Consider the following 20,066-nt stretch of genomic DNA (forward strand, 5'->3'; position numbering starts at 1 on the left):
CACACACACACACACACACACACACACACACACACACACACACACACACACACACACACACACACACACCCAAAAATCATGTTTTTGGACTCAGAGGACCTTGAAACGTATAGAAATTTAGAAATTGGGGTAGCTTAATTTTTTTCGGAAAGCAATACTTTCCTTACCTATGGTAATAGGGCAAAGAAAGTGAAAAAGTAAGATAAATTTTCTATACCTCACAATCATAGATTTGTATCAGGGAAGACACTGTACATGGATAAACCAAGTACATGTATCTTATTACTCCATTCCACTATTTTGTATAATCCCAATTGATACATCATAAGACAATCTCTCGGGAATTAGAAGTAATTCTGTACATTGATAGACTAAGTACACTCTTTATTGAATGTGCCAATTGATTATTCATGAAAATAATAACACACAATCAATCAAATCAATCAATCAATAGTTTATTTTTCCTTCATACAATGCATACATGAATGTCTATAGTTATATAAATACAATTGACAATTAACAAAATAAGTTAAAAGTAGAATAGTATTATTATTAAATACGGAAAGTCCCTGAAAAGGTTAAAAACCTGAGCGCAGGGGCAAAAATAGGGAGAAAATAGGGAGAAACTCTCAAAATAGGGAGAAACTCAACTGAGAACACACTTCCTTCTCCTGAAGAAATACTCTCCTGGAATACTGGGATAATCTCTAATTCCTGTGAATCTTGACGATGGTTTCTCTGGCATGATAGTTAAGCCACCACTCAATCATATGACGGCTGCAATGCAATTTCGTGCGTGGCACGCACTGAATTAATTCGCATCGAGCGCCTCCAAGTGTTTGGGCAAACTGAGTGGATCACCGAACACACACAGAACACACGACGAACACACGCACAACACACGAAGAACACACGCTTCGACAACACAACTCGAACAAGCAAACTGGCATCTACTTGGCGCCTTATTCTGTTTGTTCAGGGTGTCAATTAAGTGCTTTAAAACAATACTCGTTCATTCACCATCACGGGCGCAATCCGATTAAGCCTTGGCCCGTTAATCTCGATTTGAATAATGGCAATTCGACCCTCTTCGCTCGCCGCCTCAACCCGATCCTTCGCCAGTAATCGCATTCCGCGTCTGTCTTCGGCACCCCTTTTACCCCTCCAGCACCCCCCTTACTCTCTAGCTCTCCCCTTTCCTACAAGTCCCCCCCTACGTCAACTGCCCCCGGTCGCATCTCAAGACACGCGTGTCGTCACCAAATCTGCTCCATCCTCACCGCAGAATTATTGTAATTAATACTCTTCAACAAGTAAACATGAATCAACATGAGTCGTTCATACTTTTTTCAACTTTCCTTGCCTTTGATCATTCAGATCAAATGCGATTCAATATGGAGGCTAAAATGGCAAAAATGATGTCAAGAACAGGGGTTTTCGCGATTTTCTCAAAAACGGCTCCACCTGAATTTTTACCTAAAGGTGCGTACAGATTTACGCGTCGTGAACATGAGCAATTCACTTTTAATCAGTTGATGCCAAGCTTTTCATATCTGTATCTGACCGTTTCTGTAAAAATACAGATATAGTCAGCTGATTAAAAGTGAATTGCTCATGTTCGCGGCGCGTATATCTGTACGCTCTGATAAACTCTATCAACTGCCACAAGTCCCATATCTGTAAAAATTTCAGGAGCTCCGCCCCATCTATGCAAAGTTTGATTTTAGATTTCCAATTAACAGGCTTCAGATACAATTCAAACGGAAAAATTTAAATGGAAATGATTGAGCATGGAAATCTCTATAATTAATGTTCAGTAGAATTTACACCTACAATTGAAAATATGCTCGAAATTCGAGAAAATGTGATTATTTAAATGCAAACTTGATGAGAGAGGCAACTGTTGATTCCAATGTACCTAGAATGTATTCTTGGCAACTTGGTTGATTGTATTTGATCATTCACTGGAAGAGATAGCAAATTGATCTCGTCAGCTATATTATTTTAAATTATAATGGAAATTTCCATAACGGCAAGGAAAGTTGTATGAGTGCACCACACCAGATTTTTTTACCATGTTCTCCAACAAAACTGAAGAGTGAAAACATTAATTCGAAATTGACAACCACTTTTTATTATTATAATATACAGAACCAGGTTTCGTGGCTTTACCAGCCACATCTTCAGCTGTTTGTTTACAACTACTGTCTTTCCAAGAGAAAATGACAGAGGAAGAAGTGAATAAGATGAGTAGGTAGTTGGAGAGGCTTGATATTTAGGTAGAGGAGTGAGTAGCTAGAGAGGCTAGCTCTCCCTGGTGTGGAGTTCAAAGTCAAGGCAAGGCTAGGTGTTCTAATAATGAGACTAGGTGTTTTTCTTGGGTAAAGTCTGATAATTTGTTTGATAATAATGTTTGTTTGATAGTCTGATAATGATGTTTTTCTGAAGTCTGATAATTGGGAATCTAAAATCAAACTTTGCATAGATGGGGCGGAGCTCCTGAAATTTTTACAGATATGGGACTTGTGGCAGTTGATAGAGCTTATCAATGACTATTCTAGGTATAAATTTTATCAAAATCGTTGAAGCCGTTTTCGAGAAAATCGCGAAATACCCTGTTTTTGACAACATTTTCGCCATTTTAGCCGCCATCTTGAATTGCATTTGATCGAAATTGTTCGTGTCGAATCCTCATATTGTAAGGACCTCACGTTCCAAATTTCAAGTTATTCCGTTAATTGGGAGATGAGATATCGTGTACACAGACGCACATACACTCATACACACACACATACACACACACACACACACACACACACACACACACACACACACACACACACACACACACACACACACACACCACACACACACACACACACACACACACACACACACACACACACACAGTAGTTGTGAACAAACAGTTGAAGATGTGGCTGGTAAAGCCACGAAACCTGGTTCTGTGTATATCATGATAATTTATAATAATAAAAATCTGGTGTGGCGCACTCACACAACTTTCCTTGCAGTTATGAAAATTTATCACCTGACGCTAGTGTTCCCGCGCATCTCAAGTCTACTATTCAAAGATCCAAGCCAGCTGGTGACAGGACAATAAGGCTGGAGACACACGGAGTTTGCTATCTCTTCATAGTGAATGATTCAATAGAATCAACAGTTGCCAACAGTTTGTAATTGAAATAATAAAATTTTCTCGAATTTCGAGCTTATTTTTAATTTTAGGTGAAAATGTTACTAAACATTGATTGAACAGATTTTCATGCTGAATCTTTTCCACTTGGAATTTTTTGTTTAGATTGTATCTGAAGTCTGATAATTGGGAATCTAAAATCAAACTTTGCATAGATGGGGCGGAGCTCCTGAAATTTTTAAAGATATGGGACTTAGGGCAGTTGATAGAGCTTATCAATGACTATTCTAGGTATAAATTTTATCAAAATCGTTGAAGTCGTTTTCGAGAAAATCGCGAAATACCCTGTATTTGACAACATTTTCGCCATTTTAGCCGCCATCTTGAATTGCATTTGATCGAAATTGTTCGTGTCGAATCCTCATATTGTAAGGACCTTACGTTCCAAATTTCAAGTCATTCCGTTAATTGGGAGATGAGATATCGTGTACACAGACGCACATACACTCATACACACACATACACACACACACACACACACACACACACACACACACACACACACACACACACACACACACACACACACACACACACACACACACACACACACACACACACACACACACACACACACACACACATACAGACCAATACCCAAAAACCACTTTTTTGGACTCAGGGGACCTTGAAACGTATAGAAATTTAGAAATTGGGGTACCTTAATTTTTTTCGGAAAGCAATACTTTCCTTACCTATGGTAATAGGGCAAGGGAAGTAAAAAGTGGTTGTCAATTTCAAATTAGTGTTTTCATCATGGAATAGTACCACAACATCACTCACAACACAACTGTAAGGTTAGAAACTGAAGAGGGTAATTGCTATTTGCATTTCAGCCTGTCGTAATATTATAATTGGTTGGAAAAGATTCTACAGCCTATTACCTATAAGCATAACATGTTATTGGCTTTGCAAATATAATGTATGACGTTTCTCAAAGGTCATAGTATCACTTTACTAGTAAATTAGATCTGAATCCCATTTGATCCTATCATCCTTTTGAAGCAGATTTACTTCTCACTAACCAGTATAATCCTCGCATTCACGATCGATCTGAGATGGATAACGTTTTCAATCACTGTTAATCGAAACAATCCTGCTCAATCCGCTAGTGAACCTTGAGTTCGGGATTAATTTCCCCGAGTAGTTTTCTAGGGAAACTCTCGGATAACAGAAAAGCCTGCAGTAGTTGGGAGTGGAACTGGCTTTTATCGAGACGGAAAAGCATTGCCGAGGAGAAAAAACGCTGCCGCAGATGTAAAGTAGACATACGTGTTACGGTAATGCTTCCAAGAGCGAACTTAAGCGCTCCCCTGGTGAGCCGAGAGCGAGTGTTTCGAATAAACTGCACCAGAGTGAGCCAAAGTGCTGCATTATCCATTAAATAGTGCCGATAAGGCAACTCGATTGCCTTATTCTTTACAATCTACTGGCATTTGATCATGGGTTTTCACATGATCCTACTGGAAAAGCTCGTTTAGTTTCAATGCATACTTCAATTACTAACGTCGGATTTGTTAGTCGACTAGTTTCTAGGTTTTTCTTTTTGAATGTGTATGAAGTTACTACTAGAACAGCTAGTTTAGTTTCCATGCAAACATCAATAACGTCGGATTTGTTAGTCTACTAGTTTCTAGGTTTTTCTCTTCCCATGTGTATGGGAATAGAAAAGTTATTACTGGAAAAGCTGGTTTAGTTTCCGTACAAACATCAATTTATTACTAACGTCGAATTTGATAGTCTACTAAAGTCTGAGATATATTACTTTCAACATGAAGAGGAGAAACTCATTTCTCCCTCCACAGTTTGTAGCGTACACACAGACAGACATCCTGCGCACAATTGGATGCGCCGTGTCATTTTGCTCCATGCTCTTGTGATGAAAACAATATTATACCTGCTGACCAGTATATGACTTGGAACATTGCCAGCAATAGCTGGAAGGGGAGTGTTGGTGCGTCGCGTTTCAAAGCTCTCTCACACAGACACAAAAGAAGGAGAATGCTGCTAGGTAGTGGGAGTGATTAGTGGAGGATAGAGCATCGGACCTCTCCGTCTTCGAGGAAGAGCCGTGTTAAAAGTAATTTCTCTCCCACTTTAGTTTCTATGTTTTTCTTTTTGAATGTGTATTTACATTTTATTTATTTACAATGGAAATAACACTACTGTAATAACATTGGAGGATAAAATGATAAGGTAGTCCTTGTGCTATTTTTCTTCCAAATTTATAGGTAACAAAGTCCGAAATAAGGTTAGAATTTCACATGTACAATTTTGATAAAATATTGGTCCAAAATAATCATTAAAACTATAAATTTTGAATTTAGTTGGCTGAAGTATGATGATGTATGAAGTTACTACTGGTAAAGCTAGTTTAGTTTCCATCCAAACATCAATAACGTCGGATTTGATAGTCTACTAGTTTCTAGGTTTTTCTTTTTGAATGTGTATGAAGTTACTACTAGAACAGCTAGTTTAGTTTCCATGCAAACATCAATTATTACTAACGTCGAATTTGATAGTCTACTAGTTTCTAGGTTTTTCTCTTCCCATGTAGTATGTGTGTTTGAATGACGGCTGTGTGCTGTCAACTGCTGTCATCCACCACAGTCCACCACCTCAAGACTCTTATAACGTGCACCACAGTCACAGTTACCAACTTAATTTTGATTTTGCTGCACTGGTGCTCCATATAACCTACTAACTATTTTGCGTTGCCATGTTGCAAATCTGGAGTGCAGGAAAAATTTTTCCCGCACTAGAGCGGAAAAGTGATTCTTTGCGTTTTGTAATCAGTGCAGCAATGGCCACTTTTCAACGTAACTGTAGGAAAAAGCTTTTTTTGTTTCCATGCAAACATCAATATTACTAACGTCGAATTTGATAGTCTACTAGTTTCTATGTTTTTCTTTTTGAATGTGTATGAAGTTACCACTGGAAAAGCTAGTTTAGTTTCCATGTAAACATCAATCACCAACGTCGGATTAGATAGTCCACTAGTTTGTAGGTTTTCCTCTTCAAATCCAGAAGTTTTCACATCCAGCTTCCATAGTGAGTCCACGTTATAATGGCAGTGTTTGATTAGCAATGGTATTGCTATCCTTGTCTATCATCCAACAAAGCTGATAGCGCTATCTCTTTCTTGCTTTACTATGTTGCCAGATCGTCTGGCACTTTAACAATGTAGATTTAATGATTAATCAACGAAATATTTCATTTTAATTATTAAAATTCATTGCGGAATTATGCAAATTATAATTTCTTGCGTAATGAAATATAAATATCGGGGCACCGAGCTTCGCTCGTTATTTTTATTTATTGATAAACAGAACACAATATTCTCTAATATGATCGTGTTAATATTTCACAGCTGTCATATTATGAATTTCGAGGATGCGATATTTTGATTTTTCAGATACTCACTCGCTCACTCACTTTTTTACTATCCACAGCTGTTCCAGTCAAAGATGAATTATCCTTTTAATGTCGTTCAGCGAGTTTTCCCAAGGATGAGACCTAGTGTAATCGAATTTTTATATCATAAACCTACTACGCTCCAAATTTCGTGGAAATCGTTAGAGCCGTTTTCGAGATCCGTTGAACATAAATATATACCCATATAACCAGATAACCAGATAACCACATAAATATATACAGAAATTGCTCACTTAATATAATAGGATTATTTCAAACGATAATGAACACTTGAATTACACCAATAGACCTGATTATATCTTAATTATTGAAATTAATTATCAAATTATTGAAAAATATAATTTTTTGCTTAATAAAATTTAATTGATTATTCTAAACAAGAATGAACTACATCAATAAATCTGTGTCAGCTACCATCTATAGAAGGCATTGACAAGACAGAGGATCGGCAACATTATTCTCCTATCTTTCTTCACTGCCATTATAACGTGGACCGCACTATAGGTTTTTTCTTTTTGCATGAAATGTATGAAGTTACTACTGGAGAAGCTAGTTTAGTTTCCATGTAAACATCAATCATCAACGTTGGATTTGATAGTCCACTAGTTTCTAGGTTTTCCTCTTCAAATCTCAAAGTTTTCACCTCCGCTTCGCTTCCTATAGGGAGAAATTCAATCCCTGAACATACCTTTAATCTGGAACAGTGGGTTATCGCTCGTAAGAGCGCAGTGGTTTCTGTGCACTAATCGTGGATTGTGTCCTATCACATCCAACATTTCCGCAATGTTTGCCGATAGTCTAATGAGACTCCAGCACTGGACAAATACAGACAGGAAAAACTGGGCCGTTCGCTATTTGTGAAACTTGATAGCGGTCTGCCTCCATGTTTGTTTTAAGGTAGATTGACGTACATTTTATGGGGCAGACTCTGCTGTAGCGTGCAGGCCACTACAGACATCGTACAATACTAATCCAAACTGTGGTTGTGGATTTAAGGCTGTGCAAAGGCTAAAAAAAACTTTTACTGCTGATATTCTTTAAAGTTTTTTGATTTGTATACTATTAAGCTATCAAAATGAAAAAGTTTTCTCAGGAAAACATTTTTTTTTCGATCGTTACTTTTTGAGATATGAGCGCCCTAAATTTAAATTTTTGGGACAGAACATCTCAAATTTGGTAAGAGATAGATCCATGAGATTTAGAGGATAGATACTTCATGATATTGTTGATCTATTAAAATAACAATTTCCTTCAAATATCAATTCTTGAGGAAATTATTCAATTTACCAAAAATGACCAAAATTAACTCAACTAAAAGTTATTTTTGGTAATTTTTGGTAAATTGAACAACTTTCTTGAAAATTGATATTTTCGGGAAATTTTTGTCTTACCAGATCAAATGAATAATCTATCCTCTAAATCTCATGGATTTATCTCTTACCGAATTTGAAATGTTCTGACCCAAAAATTTAAACTTTAGGCGCTCATATCTCAAGAAGTAATAATTGGAAAAAAATGTTTTCCTGAGAAAGCTTTCTCATTTTGATAGAAGAATACTTTTCTGAAGAAAACTTTTTCAGCTTGATGATATACAAATCGAAAAACTTTGAAAAATATTACTAGTAGAAAGTTTATTTTTAGCCTTTGCACAGCCTTAAATGGACGATAAACAGCAGCAGATTGTATCTATCCATCCTTCATGCACATTTTCGGAGAAATAATTCGGATTCAGGCGAATCTCTGCTTATCGCTCTATCGTGAGGTCCACGTTTTAATGGCAGTGGAAAAGATGGAGGAACAGCGTTGCCAAGTCAAAATTGGCTCCATTTTGCCGCTGAGTTTACACAGCTGTTACTCAATTCATCCCATTAAATTTCATCTAATATTAGTTTCAATTTAATGTCAAATTAATTGAATTCATAAAACAATTTTTTTTTCATAATTTGATTTTTAATTAATTTTATTTTAAATTAATTTTATTTTCTGTTAAATAATTGAGATTTTGGCGAAACTCTGCTTATTACTCTGTTGGGTCAACGTTATTATGTCAGTGGAGAAAGATTGAAGAACAGCTTTAACAATTTTTTTTTGCCTTGCTGTCTGTCTGTCTGTCTGTAGTTTTCTGCTCGTAAGCAGGTCCTTCTATAATATGGCAGCAGCCTTCCACTCTCTTCTATTCTCTGCCAGTCGCTTCGTTGCATAGTAGCTCATCCCCTCCTTGATGTCGTCCAACATTTTGTATCTTCTTCTCCCTCTTCCTCTTCTTCGCTGAATGGTGCCCTCCATGGCATCCACCAACAAGCATTGCCGTCTCATCCAATGTCCCAGCCATCTCCTCTTTCTTCCCTTTATCACATCCAGCCTTCTTTCCCCAACCCTCCTCAACACCTCCTAGTTTGTAACTTTATCCCTCCAACTGATCCCCTCCATCCTTCTCCATATCCACATTTCCAATGCCTCAAGCCTCCTCTTATTCTCCTTTCTCAGCGTCCAAGTTTCTGCACCATACAGTGCCACACTCCAAACATAGCACTTTATTAGCCTTTTCTTTAGTGTCTTGTCCAGTTGGCTACAAAGAGTTCTCTTTTTCTTATTGCCTTGCTACTGTTTTATAAAATGGAAAGTGGAATGCGCGTGTTCGTGGCGCATTAATCTGTACGCACCTTATCGTTATCTGTTCAGTAACATCACAGATTCAAGAATACTTTTTATTGTTTATTTTGTCTATGATACTTATTACTTTATAGTACTTTATTACTTCATGGTACTTGCTTTATTAATTTCTTGCAGGTAACCCGTGCTCCTCAAGGGTTCTATTGAAAACTTAACAAACTGGAAACTTGACCAACTGGAATCTTGAAGAATTTTATATAGGTCCATAACCATCCCCGGTAAATCAAGAATCTGTATGCGAAGTTTCCAGTTAATCAGTCCAGTAGTTCAGAGTACTCCCCAAGGGTCTAATAATAAACTTGGCAAACTAAAAACTTGACCCACTGGAATCTTGAAGAATTTAAAATAGGTCCATAATCAACCCCGGGTGAATTGAGAATCTGTAGGAGAAATTTCAAGTTGATCAGTCCAGTAGTTCAGACGTGATGATTAGTCCAGTCAATATAGACATAAAAAGGGGGTGTGCTTGCAATATATATTGTAGTTCTGATTCTTAAATATATCAATCGGGAACATAAGAGAAGTCAAGAACCAAATTTCTTCATGCAAAATTTCCTTGATCTGGATACAAAGTGGCCCAAAAACCTGCTCAGAGCACAAAAATACGCTCAGAGGGATTTTGAATCAGACATCTAAATGTTGAAAATCGGAAGATATTGTTGATCAAAAACTAAAATTCATCAAAATTGATTTTTCCTTCAAATTTCACTCATTTTTGAAAAATCATAACTCAGTACTCATTGGAGATAGAGAGCTCAGAATAATCTCATTTCATTCAGAATTGTATGATCTAAAATAAAGGTAAGAGCAAATTTTTCTGTCCGATTACGAGATTTGGCAGAAATAGTTGAAAACTCGAAAATGAGCCGAAAATACGAGGTTTTTGAGCCACTCTGTATCTAGCACAAGGAAATTCTGCATGAAGAAATTGGTTCTGAACTTTTCTTATCTACTTCAATAATATATTGAATCAGAACTACAATATAAATTGCATGCACCAATGTATATAGTGGCTGGACTAGATGCGTCAATCGTGTCTTTCCTATCCCGTACGTGTAGAAACCGATTCACTCCTTTATCAAATTAAAGATTGGCAGATCTATGGTAGCATCCTTCATCACTTCCATGTCATCATAGAACTCTTGCTGGAAGGACTACTACGAATGTCAATCTAAAAACTGAAACAGGCGTACGAGTGGAAAATAAGAGGACGGCCATTATTTAGCAGCAGATGATGGCATGGAGCTCACAGGGAATTGACGATGGCTGCGTTGAATAAATTGGAGCCGGGTTAATGGCATGCTGGATCCAGTTGCATAAGAAAGTCTCAAATCCTCTCTCCAACTCGCTCTCTTTCACTCTTTCTCTCTCTGCCTCTCAACGCTTCCGGTGTGATCAAAGCTTACGCAGCAAATTACCTAATTATCTAGAGCGCTGTCGGGTTCCGGTGAGCGGGTGAAGCGCCCCTATAGAAGAAAGGTTTTAATGAAAAGCTGAAGCTCTGGGGGTGACTCGATTTTCACAGGCGGCGTCTTAGCCCGCCAGTGTCTCAGAAGCATTTTAGAAGAGGGAGGTTAGTAGTCTGACATCCTAAGATTGCTTCCAGTTTTTCTAGAAGGGGTTTACCCTACTGAATGTTCACAATGAAATTATCAAATGAATTGAAATCACACTAAGGAATGCTACTCTGCAAACTGTTTACAACTATCATTATCATCATCATCATCATCTACACTAATCACGGATTCATTGAGATTGATGAAATCATGGGTAAAACAAAACTATTATTTTCAAATAGAGAATTGAGTTGTCTGAATCACCAATTTATTTATCACCAAGATATTGATGAATGGGTAAAAACTAGAATATTTTTCAAAATAGACTTTTAATCATAAAATTACACATGATAGATTGATTTGGTGAATACCTAGAATAATATTGTGATTTTGTGAATTTCAACAAAGTTCTTTTTTGTGTTTTAGTCAAAAAAAAATCGTTCAATGATTTGAACTGAACTCATTGCTAGCGATCAGACACGTGTCTCTGCTAGCAATTATTGCCGGTAGAATGAGTACAACTGGGATTTCAGTTATGTTATATGTAATTTATTTTTATTATTTCTAGAATAGAGTATATTCTGAATTTCTGTATGATGTACCCAATTATTATGTGAATTTGTAATTGTATAAATCTTGTATATATGGCAAATAAATAGAATTGAAAAAAAATGACAATATTAATTATTCATTATTGTGTAAAAATTATTAAAACTCGACAATTATCAAATTATTTCTATGTGGACTTGAATTTTGTTTATAAAGTATTTGGATTATTCGTAAATTCAACATCCATAGATTATCATTCAACAACAGAATTGTTTCATTTGTACTGCTGTTAATAATTTAAAAAATGTATTTCTTATTTTTAGAACTCGTGGCTGAAGCTCAAGGCTTCTTTTTCCAGTCACGTCCGAAACTATTGTATTTTACGTTTCTGAAAACGCCTGAAAAAACGCTTCCTGTGACTTAGCCCTTGAAGTGAAGTATGATTCATTGATAATAATAGTTCAGATACAACCCGATACATCATGATTGTGGTAATAGTAAATTATGAGAAGGAAATTGAATGCACCAATGTATATAGTGGCTGGACTAGATGCGTCAATCGTGTCTTTCCTATCCCGTACGTGTAGAAACCGATTCACTCCTTTATCAAATTAAAGATTGGCAGATCTATGGTAGCATCCTTCATCACTTCCATGTCATCATAGAACTCTTGCTGGAAGGACTACTACGAATGTCAATCTAAAAACTGAAACAGGCGTACGAGTGGAAAATAAGAGGACGGCCATTATTTAGCAGCAGATGATGGCATGGAGCTCACAGGGAATTGACGATGGCTGCGTTGAATAAATTGGAGCCGGGTTAATGGCATGCTGGATCCAGTTGCATAAGAAAGTCTCAAATCCTCTCTCCAACTCGCTCTCTTTCACTCTTTCTCTCTCTGCCTCTCAACGCTTCCGGTGTGATCAAAGCTTACGCAGCAAATTACCTAATTATCTAGAGCGCTGTCGGGTTCCGGTGAGCGGGTGAAGCGCCCCTATAGAAGAAAGGTTTTAATGAAAAGCTGAAGCTCTGGGGGTGACTCGATTTTCACAGGCGGCGTCTTAGCCCGCCAGTGTCTCAGAAGCATTTTAGAAGAGGGAGGTTAGTAGTCTGACATCCTAAGATTGCTTCCAGTTTTTCTAGAAGGGGTTTACCCTACTGAATGTTCACAATGAAATTATCAAATGAATTGAAATCACACTAAGGAATGCTACTCTGCAAACTGTTTACAACTATCATTATCATCATCATCATCATCTACACTAATCACGGATTCATTGAGATTGATGAAATCATGGGTAAAACAAAACTATTATTTTCAAATAGAGAATTGAGTTGTCTGAATCACCAATTTATTTATCACCAAGATATTGATGAATGGGTAAAAACTAGAATATTTTTCAAAATAGACTTTTAATCATAAAATTACACATGATAGATTGATTTGGTGAATACCTAGAATAATATTGTGATTTTGTGAATTTCAACAAAGTTCTTTTTTTGTGTTTTAGTCAAAAAAAAAATCGTTCAATGATTTGAACTGAACTCATTGCTAGCGATCAGACACGTGTCTCTGCTAGCAATTATTGCCGGTAGAATGAGTACAACTGGGATTTCAGTTATGTTATATGTAATTTATTTTTATTATTTCTAGAATAGAGTATATTCTGAATTTCTGTATGATGTACCCAATTATTATGTGAATTTGTAATTGTATAAATCTTGTATATATGGCAAATAAATAGAATTGAAAAAAAATGACAATATTAATTATTCATTATTGTGTAAAAATTATTAAAACTCGACAATTATCAAATTATTTCTATGTGGACTTGAATTTTGTTTATAAAGTATTTGGATTATTCGTAAAATTCAACATCCATAGATTATCATTCAACAACAGAATTGTTTCATTTGTACTGCTGTTAATAATTTAAAAAATGTATTTCTTATTTTTAGAACTCGTGGCTGAAGCTCAAGGCTTCTTTTTCCAGTCACGTCCGAAACTATTGTATTTTACGTTTCTGAAAACGCCTGAAAAAACGCTTCCTGTGACTTAGCCCTTGAAGTGAAGTATGATTCATTGATAATAATAGTTCAGATACAACCCGATACATCATGATTGTGGTAATAGTAAATTATGAGAAGGAAATTGAATGTGAAATGACAGTAAAAACAGTCTTAAACTAAAGAAGTCATTCCATTCTAATATGTAAAGTTATGTAAATAAAATAATCTCTTCCATGTTTGGTTTTGAAGCATCTAAATTTAAAAATCTACTTCGTAGAAATAAATTTTGATACGACACTAGATGATAAATTATTAATTCTCAAATCAAATGCACATCAGAAATTATTGAATGCAAGGGAACAAGAGGAGATTATCGATTCAGTTGTCCACACCATTTCTAGCGATGAGCAATAATCTTCCTTTCCATCCTTTCAGAACCGGGATTAAAGAAAACATTTCAGTGCACCAGCTCTCTTTCTCTCTTATCCCTCTCTCACTCACTCTCTCTCTTCATCTTATCCCTCTCTCTCACTCACTCTCACTCACTCTAACTTTCTCTCTTAACCCTCTCTCTCACTCACTCTCACTCACTCTAACTTTCTCTCTTATCCCTCTCTTTCAGCAGTCACTGTAGCGGCTGGCTTGGTCGAGTCACATTTCATTTAATCACCCGTGGGAGATAGGTCGGAAAATCACAGCTGTCTTGTAGGATGACTGATGTGTTTGTTATGAAATGAATCACCACCCACAGGGAGAAAGACGAAGATGGAAGAGCCTATGAGAGAAGAGAGTGAGTGAGAGGGCGGACAAGACAAACCCCATTTTCGGATTTGCAGTACAACTCTATATTATCAGCCTCAGTGAAGCACTTTTGCTTTTTCTGAGCAGTGAGCTCCCTCTGAATCATCTCTACTCTCTTACAAAACCAGCTCTCCATGATAATAATGATCATAATCGTCATCATAGACAACATTGACAAAGGCATGGTCAAGAAGTTTGCCGCAACTCCTTGAAATCCCACAGGTCTATTTCTTCATGCCATCGGTCATTCTTTACTCAAGATGTCCAGCGACATACTTAGTGATTATGTCCTTGGGATTAATCAAGACAATGATGATAATAATATTATTATTAGGATGATGTTTAGGGTTTCAATTCCTGATGGATCGGATTCACACTCAGTGAAAAATAATTGAGGACTGAAAATTTTGTGAAGTGAACAATCACAAGATTCAATCTATTTCGGATTATGTGAAGCCTTATCTGAATTTGGGAGAGGAATAGAAAAAACTGCACACCGTATCATCTTCCAAGTATGTGCCATTTACCATTTTCTGCATCTATCCAAACTACTACTATTTTCTCATTCCTAGCAAAACATCATACGATATCACTCTTCAAGTATGTACAACGAATTTGAATACAATTTTCTGCATGTCGCAAATAGTTGGGGGAAGGAACGTTGCAACGATCAGGCTGCAGAAAAATTTCCGCAGTTAATTCTCCAAGGACAGTGGCTGTCTTATCTGTTCAAACTGCAGTTTTAGCTCAACCTATTTCGGACTATTTGTAATCTTTTCTAAGTTTGGAAGAGGAATAGCACAAGGTTACCTTATTTTTTTCCCTATCATTTTGATGATGTACCACTTATTGTATGAATCAATAAAGAATGTGTAACTATTCTATTATGTATATGCTATGTAAAGTTCACTAACAGTAGAAACAAATTTTGATACGACACTAGATGATAAATTATTAATTCTCAAATCAAATGCACATCAGAAATTATTGAATGCAAGGGAACAAGAGGAGATTATCGATTCAGTTGTCCACACCATTTCTAGCGATGAGCAATAATCTTCCTTTCCATCCTTTCAGAACCGGGATTAAAGAAAACATTTCAGTGCACCAGCTCTCTTTCTCTCTTATCCCTCTCTCACTCACTCTCTCTCTTCATCTTATCCCTCTCTCTCACTCACTTTCACTCACTCTTATTCACTCTCATTCACTCTAACTTTCTCTCTTATCCCTCTCTTTCAGCAGTCACTGTAGCGGCTGGCTTGGTCGAGTCACATTTCATTTAATCACCCGTGGGAGATAGGTCGGAAAATCACAGCTGTCTTGTAGGATGACTGATGTGTTTGTTATGAAATGAATCACCACCCACAGGGAGAAAGACGAAGATGGAAGAGCCTATGAGAGAAGAGAGTGAGTGAGAGGGCGGACAAGACAAACCCCATTTTCGGATTTGCAGTACAACTCTATATTATCAGCCTCAGTGAAGCACTTTTGCTTTTTCTGAGCAGTGAGCTCCCTCTGAATCATCTCTACTCTCTTACAAAACCAGCTCTCCATGATAATAATGATCATAATCGTCATCATAGACAACATTGACAAAGGCATGGTCAAGAAGTTTGCCGACTCCTTGAAATCCCACAGGTCTATTTCTTCATGCCATCGGTCATTCTTTACTCAAAATGTCCAGCGACATACTTAGTGATTATGTCCTTGGGATTAATCAAGACAATGATGATAATAATATTATTATTAGGATGATGTTTAAGGTTTCAATTCCTGATGGATCGGATTCACACTCAGTGAAAAATAAAGAGCTTGATTTTGTCTATTTTTCATGCGTTTTGTATGTAATTGTCTATTTTTCATGCGTTTTGTATGTAATTGAGGATAGATTTTTCAAGATTGCGTTTGTCTATTATAGACTTATCCTACATCTTTCTCTTTGAAATTTAATTTTCTACAATTTCTGTGTTCATTGTACATTTAACATAGTGAATCTGCTTCAAACTTCAAAGGAACTTGTTTTTCGGGACCAAGTTTTGCGTATTCCTTCACATATATCAAAAATTACTGTAACTAACGGTCTAGAAATGGTTTTATTCAATTTCTCAGGTCATTTTACATGAAGTACGCTGAATTTAACATTTTATTCACCCCCTGACTCATGGGCACTTTTTTTCAGAACACTCTGTAATATCTATCTATATATAATAAAACAAAATAAAACTTGTAGCACCCTTTATTTATTAAAAAACTTAAAATAGTTGAACAAACTAATTTCGGTTCAATTAGTAAACAGTTATTGAATTTTATTTATTTATTTTAGAACCTGAAGATGGTTTTAGAACCGAAACTAGTTGTTCAACTATTTTAAGTTTTTTAATAAATAAAGGGTGCTACAAGTTTTATTTTGTTTTATTGATTTTAAAGCAGCCCATTTCAATAAGTGTTCTATCTATATATCTATGATGAATTTAAAATGACATCAAATTTCAAAACATGTTGTGTGGAATAAAATATTTGAAGAAAGGGTACTTTGATATTTGTTTTTCATGTCGACAAATTGATTACAATCAACGTTTTAAAGTGAGTGAGTTTGAAATTAGTATTAATCATTTCACTTTCTATCAAAACGGTGAATGAGTTAAACCACACCATTCTACTTCAATCAGTTTTTAAACAGATTTTACATCAATCATTTTACATCCAGTGAATCATCATACATGAAATCAATGCTATCAAACAGTGACAGTATAAAGTTTCTGCTCATTAATAAATCTTTAGGCATCTAAAGGTAGACGCACACAGATCGTCATCGGACGGACGGTACGCATCGGACGGATCGGATTATTAGATTTGATGCATTGTTTTTAATTGGAGTGCGCATACCTATCCGCATCCGTATAGGTATGCGCACTCCAATTGTGAACAATGCATCTATTCTAATCGTCCGATCCGTCCGATGCGTGCCGTCCGTCCGATGACGATCTGTGTGCGCCTACCTTAAGCCTGTTCCGAACCTCATATCATTCCATCTTCTCCTTGGACGGCGTCGGTCTCTCTTGCCTACTGTCTCGTAGTTGAGCACCAATTTTGGTAGCCTGTCTTCTTCCACCCTAATAACATGTTGGTACCATTTAAACTTACTCTGTGATATCTTTCCATTTCTAGAAAATACGTTAAGTTGTTCCCTTCTCTCAGTATTTCTGAAATGATATTTTCGGCTGCACCCATAGGTGAAAAAAATAAATTGAATTGACCGGATCTGTTTATAGTTTATCAGAGATTGACAATGGTGTAATAACCGAAACCGTCTTTCTAATTATCAATAAATCAGTGGTTTTTTGACAATTTCTTAGTCTTTTTTCATTCAATATGAATAATTACCACAATATCAACTTCTCAACTACACAAAAAGGGAAAAATATTCTTAGTCTTTTTATTTAATAATATCTATCTATCTATGATAAATTAATTGAAATGACATTAAATGTCAAAACATGTTGTGCGGAATAAAATATTTGAAGAGAGGGTACTTTGATATTTGTTTTTCATGTCGATAAATTGATTACAATCGTTTCGAAGTGAGTGAGTTTGAAATGAGTATTAATCATTCCACTTTCTATCAAAACGGTGGATGAGTTTAAACCACTATTTTACATCAGTCAGATTTTAAACAGATTTTACATCCAGTGAATCCAGTGATTTTTCATCCTTATAGATGAAATCAATTTTATTAAACAGTGACGGTATAAAGTTTCTGCTCATCAATAAATCTTTAGGCATCTAAAGGTAGACGCACACAGATCGTCATCGGACGGACGGCACGCATCGGACGGATCGTATTATTACATTGTTTTCAATTGGAGTGCGCGTACCTATCCGCATCCGTATAGGTAAGCGCACTCCAATTGAAAACAATGCATCGAATCTAATCATCCGATCCGTCCGATGCGTGCCGTCCGTCCGATGACGATCTGTGTGCGCCTACCTTAAGCCTGTTCCGAACCTCATAATCAGTCCATCTTTTCCTTGGACGGCGTCGGTCTCTCTTGCCTACTGTCTCGTAGTTGAGCACCAATTTTGGTAGCCTGTCTTCTTCCACCCTAATAACATGTTGGTACCATTTAAACTTACTCTGTGATATCTTTCCATTTCTAGAAAATACGTTAAGTTGTTCCCTTCTCTCAGTATTTCTGAAATGATATTTTCGGCTGCACCCATAGGTGAAAAAAATAAATTGAATTGGATTAAAGCCTTTATTTCAATCCCAGGAGGGTGAAGTTAGGGCGCTGGCCCTCTCTTATTTCTCTCATTTATTTTCTTCCTCTTTTCTACAACATTAATTATAATTATCTTCCTCATAGTATAATAATTAATATCGAGGCACCGAGCTTCGCTCGTTATTTTTATTTATTGATAAACAGAACACAGTTCTCTTAAATGATCGTGTTTATATTTCACAGCTGGCTATATGTCATATTATGAATTTCGGGGATGCGATATTTTGTTTTTTCACATACTCACTCGCTCACTTACTTTTTTACTATCCACAGCTGTTTCAGCCAAGGATGAATTATCCTTTTAATGTTGTTCAGCGTGTTTTCCCAATGATGAGACCTAGTACATGTGAATGTTTATATCATAAACCTACTATGTTCCAAATTTTGTAAAAATCGTTAGAGCCATTTTCGAGATCAGTTGAACATGAATATATTACCCTTAAAACCATATAACCATATAGCTACATAACCATATAAATATATATATAGAAATTGCTCGCTTAATATAATAGGATAATTATTTTACTTTTCACAGTGAACTATTATTATTTGCATTAATAGTAAATGTATTAGAAAATATTGTGTATATTTTGTTTATTTTGTCATTTTACTGTGATTCTGTCTATTGCAATAGGTCTATCAAGACCTGGCATATCATAATAAATAAATAAATGATTCTATTGATTTTAAATTCTTAGAACAATAGGCAAAGTCAAATATTAAATACAGTACGACAAAATATAAATTTAAGTGTCACAGCAACTGTATACATGAAAAATGAAAAAGACTAAGGCCGCGGCTCCACTGGCCGTAGTTGATCGCGCCGTAATTTTCGCGCGCTACACGCGACAGTTGGGTGGCTCCACCGGCAACAGAGAACGAACTGCAATCCGTCGCGCCGCCGTGGCTCACTAGCAGTAGAAGTCAGTCAGTGTGCCGGTAGACGTGACCGATGAACGATCATGCCGCACGTTAACATTCGTAATGTTGTTGTACTCAGTGTACTTTTAGTTTAGAGACGACGCCGGTTACAGAAGATAAAATGGTGGATTCATCCAATACTAAGCAACAAGATGTCTGAAGGCATGTTCCACACGTTGCATAGCAAGTTACAAAAGTATTCAGACAAGTTTTATGAATTTTATCTCAAAAATCCTTGCTACTTGGTCGGTAGTTGGCACTGGACTGAGACGCAACCAACGCTGCAGTCTACAGCTAGTGGCGCCAAGGTAGTGGCGGCAAAATGTAGCAGTAGAATAGGACGGGTTCCATTTGCGCGCGACACTACATTCTGTGGCGCGCCGTCAAATGTTTCACGCTGCAGACTGTCGCTAGTGAAGCCACCTCCTTTTGTTTCCTGCCTCTCATTTCTCTGACTTACCAACCGCACTTTGTAGCGCGATCAGCTACGGCCAGTGGAGCCGCGGCCTACGTAATTGTCAAAAACCACAGATTTATTGATACTTAGAAAGACCGGTTTCGGTTATTACACCATTGTCAATCTCTGATAATCTCTGTTTATCAGAGATTGACAATGGTGTAATAACC

This window comes from Nilaparvata lugens, chromosome 7 (assembly GCF_014356525.2).
Source record: "Nilaparvata lugens isolate BPH chromosome 7, ASM1435652v1, whole genome shotgun sequence".
In the NCBI taxonomy this organism is placed as follows: Eukaryota; Metazoa; Arthropoda; class Insecta; order Hemiptera; family Delphacidae; genus Nilaparvata; species Nilaparvata lugens.